This window comes from Eurosta solidaginis, chromosome 1, assembly GCF_040869045.1.
Source record: "Eurosta solidaginis isolate ZX-2024a chromosome 1, ASM4086904v1, whole genome shotgun sequence".
NCBI classification, from domain to species: Eukaryota; Metazoa; Arthropoda; class Insecta; order Diptera; family Tephritidae; genus Eurosta; species Eurosta solidaginis.
The window spans coordinates 325,624,709-325,645,431 of record NC_090319.1 but is presented as its reverse complement, the minus strand read 5'-3'; the positions used below and the strand labels follow the sequence as shown (position 1 = coordinate 325,645,431).

At 39.6% G+C, this 20,723-nt stretch overlaps 1 protein-coding gene across 3 annotated transcripts in view; it reads left to right on the top strand.

The window, feature by feature from the left end:
• The first annotated feature begins 1,442 nt into the window (after positions 1 to 1,442).
• The window catches only part of Alp13 (Alkaline phosphatase 13), a 268,219-nt gene continuing 248,938 nt past the window's right edge, over positions 1,443 to 20,723 (top strand). For all 3 annotated transcript variants that reach the window (XR_010949042.1, XM_067762024.1, XM_067762025.1), the window contains exon 1: positions 1,443 to 1,543. The gene's annotated coding sequence lies outside the window, so the exon portion shown is untranslated. The remainder of the gene's footprint in view (positions 1,544 to 20,723) is intronic.

Here is a 20,723-nt window from a genome sequence, read left to right as displayed (position 1 = left end):
TCCGGGAAGTGGACAAGGGACCGATCTATTCGATCAAATATTCTTCACTGTTCGATTTGCCTGAAATTTGTTTAGATTATTATTTACGATTTTTTTTTTCGGGAAGAGGACCAGGTACCGGCTGGGACTGGGACTTGGACTAGGACTAAGAATGCGACTGGGACTAGGAGCGGCACTAAGATTAGGACTGGGACTGGGACAATCTCCATTTGTTGCATTTTAGAATTTAATTTAATTATACAATTAAAAATAACATATAAAAGCTGTACGTACATATATATGTACGTACGCATTTATAGCGAAAATTGTTACAACAAACAAATTCAATTAACAATCAAATAATGAGAGAGCACAATGAAAACGATAAAGAAATATATGAGGAAATAAAAGTAGAGAAGTGAAGAGAAGAGAAAGATAGAGAACCAATAAAAGTCAATATTTTAAGAGGTAAAAATTCTATTTTGCGCAATAAGAATGTACATTAGGGTGGATCGATTTGTATGGACGAAATTTAACCGATATCGCGCCATCGATTTTTCGATAGGATTTGGGCTCAGGAGAAAAAAGTTCCACTACGCATACCCAAAAAAATAAATTTCGAGCCTGGGAAATTTTATTTTTTTTTTTTTTCGACTTTGATTTTTAATTGTTTTTGTTTTTATCGGCCTATTGATAAATCATTCAAGGTTCGAATCGAGCTCAAGGCCAGAACAATAATTTTTTTCTAATGTTAATTATTGTTATTTTTTAATTTTTCTAAATTTGAAAAATTTTATTTTGTTTTTGGAATAGTAAGTAGAAAATTTTTCAGACAACCTGCCATAGCTGCGCAGATAGATCCATTTCGAAGGGTGATGATGAAGGCTATGGCAGGTTGTTTGAACAATTTTCTACTTACTATTCCAAAAACAAAATACAATTTTTCAAATTTAGAAAAATTAAAAAATAACAATAATTATCATTAGAAAAAAATTATTGTTCTGGCTTGAGCTCGATTCGAACCTTGAATGATTTTTAAGGTTTTTTTCATGACCTACTAAAAAAATTTTCATATGTATACACTGTCCGACCCAAAAATGTCCGCTAAAAACGTTGTCGATAACAGTTTTTTGAAAAGAAAAAAAATATATATTTTGAAAATTTTACAATCAAATGAAAATTTTTTCAATAGGTTATGAAAAAAACCTTAAAAATCAAAGTCGAAAAAAAAAAATAAAAAAAAATGAAATTTTGCAGGCTCTAAAATTATTTTTTTGGGTATGCCTAGTGGAACTTTTTTTCCTGAGCCCAAATCCTATCGAAAAATCGATGGCGCGATATCGGTTAATAAATCCACCCAGTCTAATGTACATATATTTAAAAAGCCGCTACAAAAGAAGTAATTACTCCCGAACTGGTAACTTCACGAATGTTGCTATAGTTTCAGTAGTTATTGTATTGCCCGAAGGTTTTGTAAAGTGTTATGGAAGCGGTTAGTCATTTGCCGGATATAGAACGAGTCGCTACGTAACTAGAACTTTAAGGAACTGGACCAAGTAGCTCGGTAATTATTTGTTATGCTATTTCCGATCCTTCTCAGTTTTAAACCAGAGAGGTATACATCTGCATCTAAAAAAAGTAAGAAAAATCTAGTGAACGATGCCAAAGTTTCGAACCAACGTGCTCCGCATCACAGCAGTGTTTCTACCCACTGAGCTAGTTATCACATATCGCAACGCCATATATGTATATCAAAATGCTTGGAAAAAGAATCTAAGACTTGCAGCACTTTTCATAAATGAAATTCTTGATGTGCTAACATCTTTGCTCACGGCATGGGGCAATCCTGAATGTAAGATGTAAGAGGAAGCGTAATATTTTAAAGAGCTATGCTATATCCTAACAAATATTTATATTAGAGAACGATTAGAAACGAATCGTATTTCTCTAAGCGGCCGCCGTGGTGTGATAGTAGCGTGCTCCGCCACCCACACCGAAGATCCTGGGTGTACGCCCCGGGTAAAACAACATTAAAATTTTTTGAAACAAATTTTTCAATTAGAAGAAAGTTTTTCTAAGCGGGATCGCCCCTTGTCCGTATTTGACAAGCACTCCGAGCATATTTCTGTCATGAAAAGCTCTCAGTGAAAAATCATCCGTCTTACAGAGGCCGTTCGGAGGCGGCATAAAACAAGTAGGTCCCGTCCCGTCAATTTGTGGGAAAAATTAAAAATAGGACGACGCAAATTGGAATAGAAGCTCGGCCTAAGATCTCTTCGGAGGTTAGCGAGCCTTACATTTATTTTTATTTATTTCTCTAAGGTAGAAGGTTAGAAGATGATTTGCGAAGCTGTCGAGAGTTATAACATTCTTGGGGACTTTGTTCTCGCTATCGTGAAAAGGGTTAAAATTCTAATCGAATTGTAGCGTCAATTTCTAATTGGTTTCTAATGTGAATTTTCAATTGAAGCGCAATTAAATGCATTTATTTAAAATCTATTCAATTTCAATTGTTTCATTTTATTAAAAACTTGTGATGTGTTATAAAATCACAATACTTCTCGAACTTTAGAAACTGTGTCTGCTGAGATGGTGATAGCGTACTCCGCCAAACACACTGAAGGTTTTGGGCTCAAGTCCCTCGCAAAGCAACATCAACAACTAAGCAAAAAGTTGTTTCAATTAGACAACAAGGTCTTCTATGCGGCGTCGCCCTTCAGCAGTGGTTTTGCAAACGCTCCAAGTGTATTTCTGTCGGCATTAAATATTTAGATACCGTCGCTCCAGCTTGTAGGAAAAACTAAAAAGAAGCACAACGTAAATTAGAAGCGAAGTTCACGCTTAAATCTAATCGATGGTTAATCGTGTCAAGTATTTTTTTGTTTAAATAGCGGTACCGCTTTCCGAGGGGTTTCTAATTAGTTCGATTATTGCGACTTCTAGCGACACCTATTGCTAAAATAAAATCGTATTTGGGCAAAATATCGGCTGTTGTTGTTGTTGTTGTTGTAGCGATAAGTACACTCCCCTAATGCCATGGGGAGTGTTATCGATCTTGATGGTCTTTGGCGGATGCAGATGCGGTGCGTTCCGGTAACAAGCACCGTAAAGGTAAGATTTGGTATGATCACATGAAACCTTCTAGGCCATACCACCCTCCCACCCCTTAGATCCATAAGGAGTTCGGAGTCGCCAGAGCTTCGGCTGTTTATGAAACAGAATAGCCACGGGTAGATGAGGTTGACAATTGGGTTGGAGAAGCTATATATTGCGCTGGCAACCCCTTGAGAGAGTTGCGCTACACAACCCATTGAATCAATTTAGTCTTTTAGTCGCCGCTTACGACAGGCATACCTACCGCGGGTATATTCTAGGCCTCCTAACCCGCTAGGGGTACAAAATATCGGCTCTTTAAAGGCCCTGGAAAACTTGCGCTATGAATAGCCCAATTCGTACAACGCAGAAATTTATGGATTACGGATGCGAATACCCAAAACTAATTGCTTGGTTATGATGTCGTTATGACGAAGGCGTTATACTATGGCTTCAATAACCGATTACATTGATTTCCATTAAGGTTTATTGGATCAACTGTTTTACACGGAGTTTGCCAAGGCCTTTAGGGAGTTATTTCGCTATTTTTTTTTTATCTCATGATCTGTTCATACACGAGGGAACTTAAAAGTTGTGAACAAACTTTCACCTCCTGACTTAAGTCATTTACCTGCATCATACTTTCATTGCATACAATTAAAAATACTTATTTATTCGTAATCATAACAATTTATTTGCACAAGGTTCAGGAAAAAAATAACGACATTTCGACTGCTGAGTGAAATAACATCAAACCTCAACTGCTGTCTCGAAATAGACCTATCTTAGATAGTTTGGAAATTCGGCTTTTATTACAGTTAGGGTGATATTCCACTCAACAGTCAATTTATAACAACACGCTTTAATAAGAACGTATCGCGTTTAAAATAAAGTTTCGCACTCTTATATTTGTTACATCTGTTAATAAAATCGGAATATCGGGTTGATTGCAACCACCTTCTACCACCGCAAAAAGTTGTCCTTTCACAACGGCCGCTGCTCCAGAATCTCCATTGCACACATCACTTCCACTACATCCAGCACAAATGAGTGTTTTTGCTAAAATTTCCGGGTCGCGTTTAGTCGCATAAATATATCTGCATTCTTCCATTTCTAGTAAAGGCAATGCAACAGTTTGCAGAAGATAACTAGGAACAAAACTCTTTGGAGTTACTGAACCCCAACCACTAACTCGCATCATTAATTGTTCTGTTAATTCATCTTCGTAAAGTGGTATTGCTCGTACTTTAGCATTTTCTGTAAAGGGTCTTTCGACTTTAACAACGGCTATATCCATAAATTTTGTATGGCTATCATAATCATCAGGACGATATACATGCGTCCCACTTCGTCGTTGCCCCCTTCTTCTGTTTATTTCACGTATATCGACTACACCAGCTAGAACGACGAGGTCCTCCTTAACTCGCCCTACTACGCAATGTGCAACTGTAACCACCAATTTCATATTGACTAACGAACCAACGCAATCGTACTCGTCATCTATAAATATTGCTACCGAGTGCGGGCTCTGTTCTATTGCTATATCTACGCCATTTCGAATTCGAAATTCCGCCTTCGCGCAGCTCAAATGGCAGCTAAGCACGACAAACAGTATCGCGAAATCAATGCGGTAATTCATTTTAGTTTAAGACCTTTTGCAACACTTTTTAAGTATAAAATACACCAAGATTCATTTTATGAGCGGTATTTATACCTATTTGAGTCGTGTCAATAAAAAATAAGCAAAAAGTGTTTCTTCTAGATTTCAGGAACTTGACAATACATAAAAATAAAATAAAAAATTGTTAGCTTCCTTTATATAAATGGACAAAAATCAGCGAAAAATGTATTCTTATATACAGACATATTTTTGCTTAACTTTGATTTTTAAATTTTGACATAGAAATTGCAAAAATATTTATGAGAAGTAAAAATATAAAAGTGGAGCGCATATTACTTGGATTGGAAAGTTGGTAGAAAAGGAGATATTATAAGTTAATAAATTGGAGGGTGGAGACGTGTTTAGAAGTCCGCGGAAGTGAGGAAAGCTTCTGACCGCCATTCACCTGGGAATGGCCAGAGCGATTCTTTTGCATGCGGTTCAAGCAGCTCACTACTGCCGGTCGCTTGCGGCCAAGTATCCTCTGGGTAGCCGCTAAAGAAGACGACAACCTGGCTAGGCCACTCTGACATAATCGGTTTAAGGGCTAGCCGGGGAGATCTCATCGGCAGCGTCTGTACACCTCTAGGTGCGGCTGCAAGCGGGCGTCTGTCTTGGAGCAAGCGGCTCGCTATATAAACGTGCAAGTAATATTTTCACCCCCGCTGAGCGGGTTGTGCGCTGGGCCTGGAACCCGCCACGCAAAACCATACTCCAATGAAATATACCAACAAGCCTCGGATAAATACACTCTCTATTGATGACGACCATGGTAAACGTTTGAAGGACAATGAATTGAGGGCATGCACCTGTAACGTCCGCTCCCTGAATGGGATTGGTGCAGATGCCCGGCTGGTTGATGTCCTCGTCAAAGCAAAATCTGGCATCACCGCCATCCAAGAAATGCGTTGGGCGAAGCAAGGAAGAAAGAAGATCAAAAAATATGACATCTACTGGAGTGGCCATACGAACAAGCGCAGTTTCGGCGTCGGATTCGTGGTGGGAGAGAGACTTCGTCGCCAAGTTCTGGCGTTCATGCCTGTGGACGAGCGTTCCGCGGCTATCCGAATAAAAGCAAAATTTTTTAATATATCATTCATCTGCGCCCATGCGCCGACAGAGGAGAAAGATACTCTTTATGAATAATTAGAACGCACATACGAGCGCTGCCCCCGCCATGATATAAGAGTCGTGATTGGCGACTTTAACGCCAGGGTGGGAAAAGAAGGTGTTTTTGCCCTATAGTCGGAAAGTTCACGCTACACAATGAAACTTCTCCTAATGCACTGAGGCTGATTGACTTTGCCGGTGCTCGAAACATGGTTATATCCAGAACGAGGTTCATGCATAAAAAGATACATCAAGCTACATGGCTGTCTCCTGATCGAAATACTCGCAATCAGATCGATCACGTTGTGTTAGACGGACGGCATGCCTCCAGTGTTTAGATGTGCGCACGATCGGAGGACCTAACATCGACTCGGACCATTATCTCGTTGAAGCCAAAATACGCGCCCGCCTCAGCACGGCTAAAACCAAGGAACAAAAAACACAAGGAAAGCTAGACGTCGAAAGGCTGCAATCGCAACAGACTGCCATTGATTTCACAACTCGACTTTCACACCTGCTCTCTGAGAGCACACCCCAGCCTGAAGGAATACAGGAGCAGTGGGAGAACATCTCCAAAGCTCTTCGTACTGCCGCCGAGGAAAAAATTGGTTACCGGCGGCTACGGAAAAACAACTGGTATGACGAAGAATGCCGCGTTGCAACCGAAAGAAAAGACGCTGCCCACAGGGCTACGTTAAAAACGAGCGCAACAAGAGGAGTGTGTGAACGCTATCGTTAGTTGATAAGGGAAGCGAGACGCCTTTTCAGGAAGAAAAAAGCAGAAGCAGAAAGGCGTGAGTGCGAGGAGCTTAAGCTGCTAGCCACCAGGAATAACGCCCGAAAATATTACCAAAAAAATACGCCGACAGACGGAAGGTTTTAAGACCGGGCAAACTCCTGTAGGAACGAAAACGGCGATCTCGTAACTGATGTCCAGATAGTACTTAGATTATGGAGGGAATACTTCTCTGCTCTCTTAAATGGAGGCAGCGATTCACCGCGCAGAGATGACAAACCCGATCCCGAAATCGAAGATGATGGAATATATGTCCGCCCGCCCGATTATGCCTAAGTTAGAATAGCAATAACCAGATTGAAAAAACAACAATGCCGTGGGCGCTGATGGATTGCTTGCGGAGCTATTCAAGTACGGCGGCGAGTTGGTAAGGCGCATACAACAGCTTCTTAGCAAAATATGGGCGGACGAGTGCATGCCCGACGATTGGAATCTAAGTGTTCTTTGCCCAGTGCACAAGAAGGGGGATACTGCAAAATGCACCAACTATCGTGGAATCAGCCTTCTTAATATCGCATATAAGGTCCTTTCAAATGTATTCTGCGAAAAATTGAAGCCCACCGTGAACCGGCTGATTGGACCTTATCAGTGCGGCTTCATACCTGATAAATCTACCATCGACCAGATTTTCACAATAAGACAAATCTTGGAAAAAAAAACCCGTGAAAAGAGAATCGACACACATCACCTCTTCGTCGACTTTAAAGCCGCCTTCGACAGCACGAAAAGGAGCTGCCTATATGCCGCTATGTCTGAATCTGGTTTCCCCGCAAAACTTATACAGCTGGGCAAAATGACGTTGAGCAACACCATCAGCTCAGTCAGAATTGGAAAGGACCTCTCCGAGCCGTTCGAAACTAAACGAGGTTTCAGACTGAATGACTCCCTATCGCGCGATTTCTTTAATTGATGCTGGAGAAAATTATACTAGCTGCAGAACTTAACCGCTCTGGAACAATATTCTATAAAAGCGTGCAATTACTGGCATATGCTGATGACATTGATACCATCGGCTTAAACACCCGCGCTCTTAGTTCTGCTTACTCCAAACTGGAAAAAGAAGCGGTAAAGATGGGTTTGATGGTGAATGAGGACAAAACGAAGTACCTGCTGTCATCGAGCAAAGAGCCAGCGCATACGCGCCTTGGCAACCACGCTGCGGTTGGAAGCCACAATTTCGAAATAGTAAAAGACTTTGTTTATTTGGGAACCAGCATCAACACTAGCAACAACATCAGCACTGAAATCCAGCGAAGAATCAATCTTGCCAATAAATGCTACTTTGGACTAGGTAGGCAAATGAAAAGTAAAGTCCTCTCTCGGCGAACGAAAATCATACTCTACAAGTCACTTATCGTACCCGTCCTGCTATATGGGGCAGAAGCATGGACCACGACCACAGCAGATGAAGCGGCTTTGGGAGTGTTCGAGAGAAAAGTTCTGCGAAAGATTTATGTACCTCTACGCGTTGGCGATGGCGAGTAGCGAAGCAGATTTAACGATGAGCTGTACGAGCTATACGCACACATCAACATAGTCTAGCGAATTAAAACGCAGCGGCTGCGCTGGCTAGGCCATGTTATGCGAATGAAAGATGACGCTCCGGCCAAGAAAGTTTTTCTATCGGAACCCGCCTATGGAAGCAAAGGTAGAGGGCGGCCCCCACTCCGTTGGAAGGACCAGGTGGAAAACGATTTAAACTGTTTTGGTGTGACCAATTGGCGCTGGTTGGCGGAGCGAAGGAGCGACTGGCGCGCCTTGTTGGACGGTCATAACCGTTTAGACGGTTAAACGCCAATTAAGTAAGTAAGTAAGCGTCACCTAACGGAATTATTTTCTCCTTTTCTTAAATTTTCTCGGCGTCTTATCCTATGTGTGAAGTTTTACAGTTGTAGCTCAATGAGGAACTAACATAAAAATCACTCCCAAAATTCCCACCGTTACGTAAGATTTTTCTAAATATCTCATCCCGTGCACCCCCTAGCGAATCTTTTTGTATCGTGTCATCGGCTGTCATCGACCTCTGAATTAAGTTTGAAATTTCAAATATCTAGCTCATCGAGAAATTACTTAAAAGCTGATTTGAAAATTTTTAAATTCTTATCTAATTATTTCGATCCGTGCGCCACCTAACGGATTTTGTCCCCTTTTGTTTGTCACGGTTTTCTAGCTTATGACCTATGTGTAAAGTTTCACGTTTGTAGCTCAATGAGAAGTTACTTAAAAATCGATTGCAAGATTTATATAAAATGCGGACAAACATTCAACCGACCTAATATAAAGGAAGTAAAATAAATCCAAATTTAAGTTAAAGCTGTACAAACAAAATCTTGTTTTTTTTTTCACTCCGTCTATTATAGCAAATTTAAAAGGAAAATTCCCATTATAGGCATTAAGAAGCCCTTTTAATTAATAACTATTATGACAATTTTTAATTAGTTGAACAAACAGGTTCATATTTACGTATATTCCAGCGTAACGAAATAAACGTGGATTTCACAAAACATTTTGCTATACTTTTTCAAACGAAAATTTCCTTGTAACTTTTTGTTTATATAGGTTTATGTATATTTGCAGAGTTGAATTGCGTTATCAAGTTGATATTTGTAAAATGGCCATATTTTTTAATGAATAAATACATAAAAGTACAACGGACACACTTAACTAGTTATATCTGTTTCCAAACTGCTAATAGTCTCTATTGTATACAGCTACAAGACCAGAGTTAGGAGCAGTGCACTAAATTTTGAATAACAACACTGCTCGAACTTAAGTGGGCTGGCATAATCGAAATCTTGCGTTAAGTCTTAACATGGCGTTAATTTGTTGTGGATTGAAACGCCTGTTCATCTTTCACATATTCGCAAAACTAGCCTTTACCCGCGGCCTAGTCCGCACGACGAAAAAACAAGTAAGGAAGGCTAAGTTCGGGTGTAACCGAACATTACATACTCAGCTGCCAAATTAAAGCTTGCAAAACTTATAAATTACCTTCTTTTAAAAGTGGGCGGTGCCACGCCCATTGTCCAACATTTTACTAATTTTCTATTCTGCGTAAAAAAGTCAACCCGCCTACCGAGTTTCATCGCTTTATCCGTCTTTGGTAATGAATTTTCGATATCGAAAAATTGGGCGTGGTTATAGTCCGTTTTCGTTCATTTAAATAGCGATCTGAGATGAGTGCACAGGAACTTACATACCAAATTTCATTAAGATACCTCAAAATTTACTCAAGTTATCGTGTTCACGGGCAGACGGACGGACGGACATGGCTCAATCAAATTTTTTTTCGATACTGATGATTTTGATATATGGAAGTCTATATCTATCTCGATTCCTTTATACCAGTACAACCAACCGTTATCCAATCATAGTTATAATACCCTGTGTACAAGTACAGTTGGGTATAATTAAAAGGAGCACAAAACAAGTTTGAAGAGCAGCTCGGCCTTAAATCTCTTCGGAGATTATCACGCCTTACATTTATTTAGTTGTCTTCAAAGTTTCCTTTGACAAGTACTTTATCATTTCATGAAGAAATTTATTCCTAACACTCCCAAAGATGCATTTTTAATTTTTCAAGTAAAACATACAAACATACATACTTATATATATTGACGTAGTACTTGAGTTATGGTAAATAAATAAATATAAAATAACATTTACGACGACAATTTGTCTCCTAGCTGACATTCTTATAATTTATAATTGCTGGAAAAAATCGCTGAAAAAACTAGCAACAAAAAATATAAAGCAAATATTCAAGCGCAATTATGCAATGCAATTTGAGCTAAGCGACGAGCTATGAATGTTTGTTATCGTGAATAACATTTTGATTACACAATGCCTTTTCACCAAATAAATATGTATGTGTGTACATAAATATGTTTATAATTTTTTCAGTATTCCAATAGAAAGCGCTTCAGTGATAGAGTAGCAGACCCGGCAGACATTGTTCTGCCCTAAATTTGGTCTATCTGCCTACATTTTAATACGCTTTTCCGTTTAACTCTGCCCTCGCCCCTCTACACTTCTTCCTAATCTTTGTATTCACTCCTCCCTCCGTATTTTTCGCTTCATTTATCTCCATCTTCGCCTCATTATATCTCTTTCTCAGTCTCCTTCTCTCTTTTCTCTTCTCTCAAGTTTTTCTCATTCTAATTCATATCTTTTTGCCAGTCCCAGAGGGTGGTATGTATTTTGTTCCAGTCCCATTCCGAGTTTCAGTCCCAGTCCTAGTCCTAATCACAGTCCCAGTCCGTCTCTGGTATATTTCCTGGAAAAAAGCAAATACTAATATAGGCAAATTTATATACCAAATTTCAGGCAATTCGAATATGACGTATGTAAATAGGTATGTGGGTATTATTAATTCATGTCTTTATTTCGGCTTCGCATGCATATTTATCAGTTTTGCCAGGTTGATGGAACTAAATCGAATATCACAATGAAAATTACTTTAAAGCTTTCAGCAACAGCTTTCATTTGATATCCATAATGCACACACATTCTAGGGGCATCCGGGTCCATGTTTTGGCCTATATCTCGAGACCCTAGTGGTGACTACACTGTACTAAAGCACACATCACCAGCTTTAATTTGATACCCATAATGTAAAAACACATTCTAGGGGTATCCGGGTCCATGTTTCGGCCTATATCTCGAGACCCTAGTCACCCAGCGGCATACAACTTACTCTGTACTAAAGCACATATCAACAGCTTCAATTTGATATCCATAATGTAAAAACACATCCTAGTGTTACCCTGATCCACGTTTTGACCTATCTCTCGATACCCTAGTCACCAATAGGTATGAAAACTACCCTGTACTAAAGCACTCATCAACAGCTTCAATTTGATACCCATAATGTAAAAACACTATCTAGGCGTTCACGGGTCCACGTTTTGGCCTATATCTCGAGACCCTAGTCACCCAGGGTATGAAAATTACCCTCTACTAAAGCATCCATCAACAGCTTTCATTTGTTATTCATATTCTATAAACACATTCCAGGGGTACCCGGGCCCACATTTTGGCCTATATCTCGAGACCCTAGTCACCCAGGGGTTCGAAAATTACCCTCTACTAAAGCACTCATCAACAGCTTTCATTTGTTATCCATATTCTATAAACACATTCCAGGGGTACCCGGGCCCACGTTTTGGCCTATATCTCGAGACCCTCGTCACCCAGGGGTACGAAAATTTCCCTCTACTAAAGCACTCATTAACAGCTTTCATTTGTTATCCATATTCTATAAACACATTCAAGGGTACCCGGGTCCCCGTTTTGGCCTATATCTCGAGACCCTGTACGTCGATCCTGAATTTTATATATTTATAATGCAACCGTGGAAATCGGTTCGTGCGTTGTCTGGGTGGTTGAATTTTTTATAAATAAAACCGTTTAAAAACTAGCGTACTTGGCAGACGTTGTCCTGCCCTGTATTTGAAAAAAAGGACTTCCATTCCCCCTATTCCAACTGTTACTCTCTCTTCCAATGTCTATCTCTTCCATCTAAATTACTTCATATGTGGAATCTATGTACCAAATATTGGATACACCTTTCAAAAAATGACAAAGGCTTTGAGAATAACATTTCTGTTTCATTCACACTCTCACTCCAGCCCCCACTTCCACGGCCTCAACCACTTTCACCTAAATTACCTTATGTATGGAATCTTTATACCAAATAGTGGATACCCCTTTCAAATAACTCTCACTCCTACTCCCACTTCACGCTCTCTACCTCTCCCAACCAAATGACTCCATATATAAAATCTACCTATAAACCGAACATTGCATAACCCTTTCAAATAGTTATGTAGATATAGCGATTTTGAATATTTGTTTCACTCGCACTCACATTCCCCCTACTACTCGCACTGCCACTCCCAAGCCGTCTGCCCTTTCCACCAGAATAACCTCATTCAGAGAGCTTATATATCAAATATTGTACACCCCCTTAAGAAAATTGCATAGATATAGCGAGTTTACATTTTTGTGACACTTCTAATCCGACTTTCATTCCCGTTTTCACTTCCACCCTCACTCCCACTTTCACTCCTTCTACCTCTCCCACCTAAATAACTTCAAATACGGAAAATATGTACCAAAACGAATATAGCGAGTTTAACATTTTTGTTTCACTCCCAATCATTCCTACCTCCACTTTCACTCTTGCGCTAACTTTGAATTTCATTTCTACTTCCTCCACCTGGCCGAGTAAACCTACCCTGAAAGTTTTGTGAAGATCGGTTTAGTACTTTGAATGCCTATAAAACACACACACGCATACACATCCATTTGTATGTATAAAATGAGATATATGCCTAAAATGCTACCATCCGCTATCTTTCTATGTTTTCGAGACAAATTAATTTGGACATGCCAAAAGGTGACTCCTAGTTGCTTTCGTGGACGACGTGGCAGCTTTCTTAACAGCGCGAAGCTGCAAGCAGTCACAGCTTAAACTAAACCAGGTCATGCGCAGTGTAAAAAGATAGGTGGCTGATCACGGTCTTCAGCTTATAACAGCAAAAACGAAGATCGTCATCCTTACGAACAGGCGTATTCCATCATTAACTTGATGGGTTGTGAGGGTGAGGGTGAAGCTAAACAGTAAGCTCACTTTATCGGAGCACATACGAGGAGCCTGCGAAAGGCTGCGAAAACAATATCGAATTTAAGTAGATTATTGACAAAAACAGGCGGTCCAAAGCCATGTACAAGGAAGCTGCTTGCATCAACCTCGGACTCTAAACTCTTATACGGTGCAGAGGTCTGGGTGGATGCAATGAAATATCGAAAGAACCAAGTCCCCCTCACCCCGGTCCAACGCAGAGGGGCACTACGAATAGCTCCAGATTAGGATATCGGCTGAAGCTGACCTAGTCGTTGCGGGAACCATACCGATCCATCTTCTCGCTGAGGAAAGAAAAGCATTATACTAAAGCGCGTCAGAAGAGAGTAGGAAAGCGCACCAGTGAAGTAATTTCCGAACTGAACCGATGGTTAAGGAGACCACGCGGAGAGATCGACAGTTACCTGACTCCATTTTTAACCGAACACGACTCCGCAAATACCTTAACAGAATGGACAAGGTGGAAAACTTAAACTGCTTGTACTGTGGAAAATTCGAAAGCAAGCACTTCGCCAAATAGAGAAGGAGGGTAGAAGAGATACTTGGCGAGCTATCCCCGGACAGTGTCATTAAAAGCATGACTTGCCGAATGAACAGATGTAACACGGTCAGCACATATCGTCGCCCGCTTGCCAGAAGCATGAATGTGTCAAAGTTTATTACTCCCTCAAAATTAGAAGAATTAGTTTCGGGACTATTCCGGGATAATTTCGGGACTATTTCGCGATCATTTGGGGACCCTTCCGGCATCATTTCTGAATGGGTCTCGTGACCCGTCCGGCATCCCGTCGTGGTATTTTTGGGATCATTTGCGTACCTTTTAGAGATAAGTTCTTGATGGTTTCCGGGATCATTACGGTACTTTTTCGGGGTTATTTTGGGTCCCTGTAGACATCATTTCTGGATGGTTTTCGGGATCCGTCCGGGAACCCGTCGGGCCATTTCGGGGCTATTTCGGGATCATTTGGGGTATCTTCCGGCATCATTTCTGGATAGTTTTCGGGATCCTTCCGGGATCCCGTTGGGGTTATTTCGGGACTATTAAGTGATAATTTCAGGACCTTTCCTGCATCATTTCTGAATGGTTTTCGGTATTCGTCATGTATCCCGTCGGGATCATTTCGGGACTTTTTCTCGACTAATACGGGATCATTTGGGGACACTTTCGGCTTCATTTCTGGATGGTTTTAGGAATCCGTCCGAGATCCCGTCGGGGTCAATTCGGGACTTTTGCTCGACTAATACGGGATCATTTGGGAACCCTTTCGGCATCATTTCTGGATGGTTTTCGGGATCCGTCCGGGATCCCATCAGGGTAATTTCGGGAATATTAGGGTATCATTTGGGGACCTTTCCGGCATCATTTCTGTATAATTTCGGGATCCGTCCGGGATCCCGACGGGGTAATTTCGGGACTTTTACGGGACTATTTCGGGATCATTTGGAGTATTTTCCGGCATAATTTCTAGATTGTTTTCAGGATCCGTCCGGGATCCCGTCCGGGTCGTTTCGGGACTTTTTATCGACTAATACGGGATCATTTGAGGACCTTTCCGGAATCATTTCTGGATGGGTTTCGGGATCCGTCCGGCATCCCGTCGTGGTATTTTCGGGATCTTTTGCGTACCTTTGAGATATAAATTCTTGATGGTTTCCGGGATCATTACGGGACTTTTTCGGGTTCTTATAGGGTCCCTTCCAGCCTCATTTCTGGATGGTTTTCGAGAACCGTCCGGGATCTCGTCGGGGCCATTTCGGGGCTATTTCGGGATAATTTCTGGATGGTTTTCGGGATCCGTCGGGAATCCCGTCTTGGTAATTTCGGGACTAATACAGGATAATTTGGGGAGCCTTTCGGCATCATTTCTGGATGGTTTTCGGGATCCGTACGGGATCCCGTCAGGGTGATTTCGGGACTTATTCGGGATCATTTAAGGATGATTTTCAGGATTCGTCCGGGATACCGTCAGGGTAATTTCTGGACTTTTGCGAGACTGTCCGGTATCCCGTCAGGGTCATTTAGGGATCCGTTCGAGATCCCGTCGGGGTCATTTCGGCACTTTTTCGGGGCTAATACGGGATAATTTGGGGACTCCTTAGTTGTCATTTCGTGACTTTTTCTGTATTATTTCGGAATCATTTGGGGACCCTTCCGGCGTCATTTCTTGATGGTTTGCTGGATCCATCAGGGTCATTTCGGGATCATTTTGGGATCTTTTGGGGACCCTTCCGAGATCATTTCTGGATCCGTCCCAGATGCCGTAGGAGTCATTTCGGGATTTGTTTGTACTTTTTCGGGATAGTTTTAGGACCCTTCCGGTATCCTTTCTGGATCCGTGCGGAATCACATTGGGGTAATTTCCGGACTATTTCGGTATCATTTTGGAACCTTCCGGAATAATTTCTGTATGGTTTTCGCGATCCGTCATGGACCCCTCGGAGTAATTTCGGAACTTTTTCTGGAGTATGTCCGGATAATTTAGGGACCCTTCCTGGATATTTTCTGGATGGCTTTTCAGGGTCATTTCGGTACTTTTTCGGTACTATTTCGGGATTATTTTGGTACCCTTCAGGGATCATTTCTGTGTAGTTGTCGGGATAAGTCTAGAATCGTGTCGTTGTCATTTAGGTTTTTTTTTTACTATTTCGGGAACTTTTGGAGACCCTTCCGGGGCATTTCTGGATGATTTTCGGGATAGTGTTGGGGTCATTTCGTGGCTTTTTCTGTATAATTTCGGGATCATTTCAGGATCCTATCAGGTTATCAGCTCATTTAGTTCTTTTTTTTACTCAATTACAAAAACAAAATGCGTTAAACAGAAAAATTTTTTTAAACAGATAACTAGATAAGCAGGCCAACGTGAATGGCCCATATATTTAATTTTTCCTTGCGGACGGGGCCGCAGGTTATAAATAAAAAAATCGTTATACAATTTTGTGTGAACTTCGAAAGGTTTTGGTGAGTTACGAGCTCCTCTAATAATTTTTGCCCAACCTTCAGGCACGTATACCGGAACATTCGAACATACGAATGTGTGTTGTTCTTACTTTTTTTCAAAAATTGTTGAGCCATATCAACGAATGTGTCATACAAACAGGAACATCATTACCTTGTTGTCAGCCAGAAACATGAATGTGCCACATTCATTTTTCTGGCTCAGCTTTGTATGATTGAATTATACATTTATGAAAATGGCACTGCAAATTATTGGGGTTTCCATGTGCGTAGGAAGCTCTAGATTTAAGTAGAACCAAGAGAATATAAAGGGTAATATAATGAGGCCTATAACACAAAATCGGCAAAATTGCACATTCATGCTTCTGGTTAGTGGGCGACGATATGTGAGTTATATACTTCTCAGAAAACGAGAAGGTGGATGCCCAGCCTATTATTAGAAGAAATTCTAAACACGGTCCCAGTTACGGGAAATCGCGGCCGTGGGAGCTTAGGTTTTAGTGGATAGCCCTTCATGGAAGAAGGAAGTCCAACAATCGTAGAGTCTTGCAGTGAGGCTTAAATAAGCCGATTAGTGCATAAAGCATTTCCCCATTCCGCGAAACATAAAAAAACACTACCTTGCATAATTAATTTGAGGTAGAAACATATTTTTTTAAGGCGATTGATTATGATATCAAAATGTATGCACAGTCTAATACTAAGTTGTACAAATAGTTGTTGGTACCAATGCGATTCGCTAAATAAAGTTCTCTTTGAAATTGTGGGTTGCTAATATTTGCTTTTTCAATGCGCGAAACTTATTGATAAAAAAAAAACATAATTGTTGTTGTTTTCGTCAGCTTGGTTATTTGCATTGTTGATCCGAAAACACACGCTGTGAGTTCTGGCTTCTCGGAACTAGATAAACAAGCAAAACAAGTGAGTCTTGAGGTAAATGCGGACAAGCCAAAGTACTTGCTTTCATGCAAGACATCATTCGCGCCTTGGCAGACTCGTCACTGTTTACTGATATAAATTGGAGACTGTGAATGGTTTCGTCTATTTCTGGATCAATTTTCCCTTTCAAATTACCTTTCCCTCACATAAAAATAAATGTAAGGCGCGATAACCTCCGAAGAGCTTCTCTTCCAATTTGCGTCGTGCTCCTCTTGATTTTCCCTACAAATTGGCCGGACGGGACCTACATGTTTTATGCCGACTCCGAACGGCATCTGCACTCAGATGAGTTTTCACTGAGAGTTTTTCATGGCAGAAATACACCCGGAGCGCTTGCCAAACATTGCCGAGGGGCGACCCCGCTTAGAAAAATTTTCTTCTAATTTAAAAACTTTATTTCTAAAATTTTGATGTTGCTTTTTCCGGGGTGCGAACCCAGGGCATACATTGTGGTAGGCGCTACCATCACACCACGGTGGCCGCCTTTCCCTCACTCTCTCTCTTTTTATCACGCTTTCCCTTCCCTTTTCCTTTCCCTTCATTTTCACCTTTATCTACATTTACAATTACCTTTACCTTTACCTTCACCTTTACTTTTACCTTTACCTTTACCTTTACCTTTACCTTTACTTTTACCTTTACCTTTACCTTTACCTTTACCTTTACTTTTACCTTTACCTTTACCTTTGCCTTTACCTTTACCTTTACCTTTACCTTTACCTTTACATTTACCTTTACCTTTACCTTTACCTTTACTTTTACCTTTACCTTTACCTTTACCTTTACCTTTACTTTACGTTTACCTTTACCTTTACCTTTACCTTTATATTTACCTTTACATTTACCTTTACCTTTACCTTTACCTTTACCTTTACCTTTACCTTTACCTTTATCTTTACCTTTACCTTTACCTTTACCTTTACCTTTACCTTTACCTTTACCTTTACCTTTACCTTTACCTTTACCTTTACCTTTACCTTGACCTTTACCTTTACCTTTACATTTACCTTTACCTTTTCCTTTACCGTTATCTTTACATTTTCCTAGTTGTTTAGGATTTCGAAGTGCCTTCCGATCAAAGCAAAATGAAGAAAAATCGCAAAACAAGAAGCTAAAACAAAAAAAAAAAAAAAAAAAAAAACAAAAAAATTAAAATTGTACCGATTTTTCCGGCGAATAGAGATATCCTTAAGATGAAACGGTGTATTATATACAAACCAAACAATTTTCTTATGGTTGAGCGAATTAAATCTTTTCATCAAATGCCCCGTAAAACTTTATTACATAAAAATCTAATTATTTTCTCCAATTTCATAAAAATATGGAAATATGTATGTAGGCATGAACGATTTTTCGTGAGGATGGTCAGGGAATTGTGGTGATGTCAGCAAAAGTCGTTAAAATGTTAAAATAAAAAATTTACATAATATATTATTTCTAAGTGCATATTCCTATTATATGCAAATGTATTATGTGTGAAAAGAACTTATCTATGCCACATACATATATATATACATTAAGCTGGGTCGATTTATTAACCTATATCGCGCCATCGATTTTTCGATAGGTTTTAGGCTCAGGAAAAAAACTTCCACTAAGCATACCCAAAACTTTCGAGCCTTCAAAATTTGAGTTTTTTAACTTTTTTTCTTTGATTTTTAAGTTTTTTTTTCATGACCTATTTAAAAAATTTTCATTTAATTTTAAAATTTTCATGTATACCCTGTCCGACTCAAAATGTCCGCTAAAAACTTCGCGATAACAGTTTTTTGAAAAAAAAAAAAATATTTTTTGGGTTTTGAGGAGTGTTTTGGTGAAAAAATTTATTCTTTCGCCATTTTTTTTTAAGGGTTTCCTCAGAAACGTGCAAAAGTGTTGTCGATGAAAACGAATTTGTCTCATAGTTCCAATCCCATTTTTTATTAACACTTTTTAAAAAAAATTTTTTTTTTTGGTTTTTGAGACTTGTTTTGGTCGAAATCGATTTTTTTCATTTTCACGGCTCCAAATCATTTTTTATGTATATGTTTCCGTTAGACCCACCAATAAGTATACCGAAATGATCAGGGGACGAGCTAAGTTGATTTAGCCATATCCGTCCGTCCGTCCGTCCATCTGTCCGTTTGTTTGAACGCAAACTAGTCGACCGGATCGGACCACTATAGCATATACCTCCCATACAATCGATTGTTCAATAAGATGGTTTTCGCCATTTCTGCCCCATTTCTGCCTCATTTTAACAGCTAGCAACACCAAATTTTACCACAAGCTTACGTATTGGGCATAGATGGTTGTCTAAAAAAATCGTCAAGATCGGACATATTTATAATAAAAATCGATTTCGAAAAAAAATGATGAAAATCCTCTTACCTGAACAGTCGGTCGATTTCGACCAAAACAAGTCTCAAAAACCAAAAAAAAATTTTTTTTTTAAAACTGTTATTGCCAAAATTTTTGTTATATAATTTTAAGTGGGATAGGAACTATGAGACAAATTCGCTTTCATCGGCAACACTTTTGCACATTTCTGAAAAAACCCTTAAAAAAAATGGCGAAAAAATTAATTTTTTCACAAAAACACTCCTCAAAACCCAAAAAATATTTTTTTTTTTTTTCAAAAAACTGTTATTCTCAAAATTTTTAGCGGACAATTTTGAGTCGTACAGGGTATACATGAAAATTATAAAATCAAATGAAAATTTTTTAAATAGGTCATGAAAAAAAAACTTAAAAATCAAAGAAAATAAAAAAATCAAACAAGTAAGGAAGGCTAAGTTCGGGTGTAACCGAACATTACATACTCAGCTGAGAGCTTTGGAGACAAAATAAGCGAAAATCACCTCGTAGTAAAATGAACCTAGGGTAAACCTGAAATGTGTTTATGTGACATGTGTATCAAATGGAAGGTATTAAAAAGTATTTTAAAAGGGAGTGGGCCTCAGTTCTACAGGTGGACGCCATTTCGGGATATCGCCATAAAGGTGGACCAGGGGTGACTCTCGAATGTGTTTGCGCGATATGGGAATCAAATGAAAGGTGTTAATGAGTATTTTAAAAGGGAGTGGACCTTAGTTCTATAGGTGAAGCCTTTCGAGATATCGCAATAAGGGTGGACCAGGGGTGACTCTAGAATTTGTGTTTACGATATGGGTATCAAATTAAAGGTATTAATGAGGGTTTTAAAAGGGAGTGGTTGTAGTTGTATATGTGAAGGCGTTTTCGAGATATTGACCAAAATGTGGACCAGGGTGACCCAGAATATCATCTGTCGGGTACCGCTAATTTATTTATATATGTCATACCACGAACAGTATTCCTGCCAAAATTCCAAGGGATTTTGATTTCGCCCTCCAGAACTTTTTCATTTTCGTCTACTTAATATGGTAGGTGTTACACCCATTTTCAAAGTTTTTTCTAAAGTTATATTTTGCGTCAATAAACCAATCCAATTATCATGTTTCATCTCTTTTTTCATATCTGGTACAGAATTATGGCATTTTTTTCATTTTTCGTAATTATCGATATCGAAAAAGTGGGCGCGGTC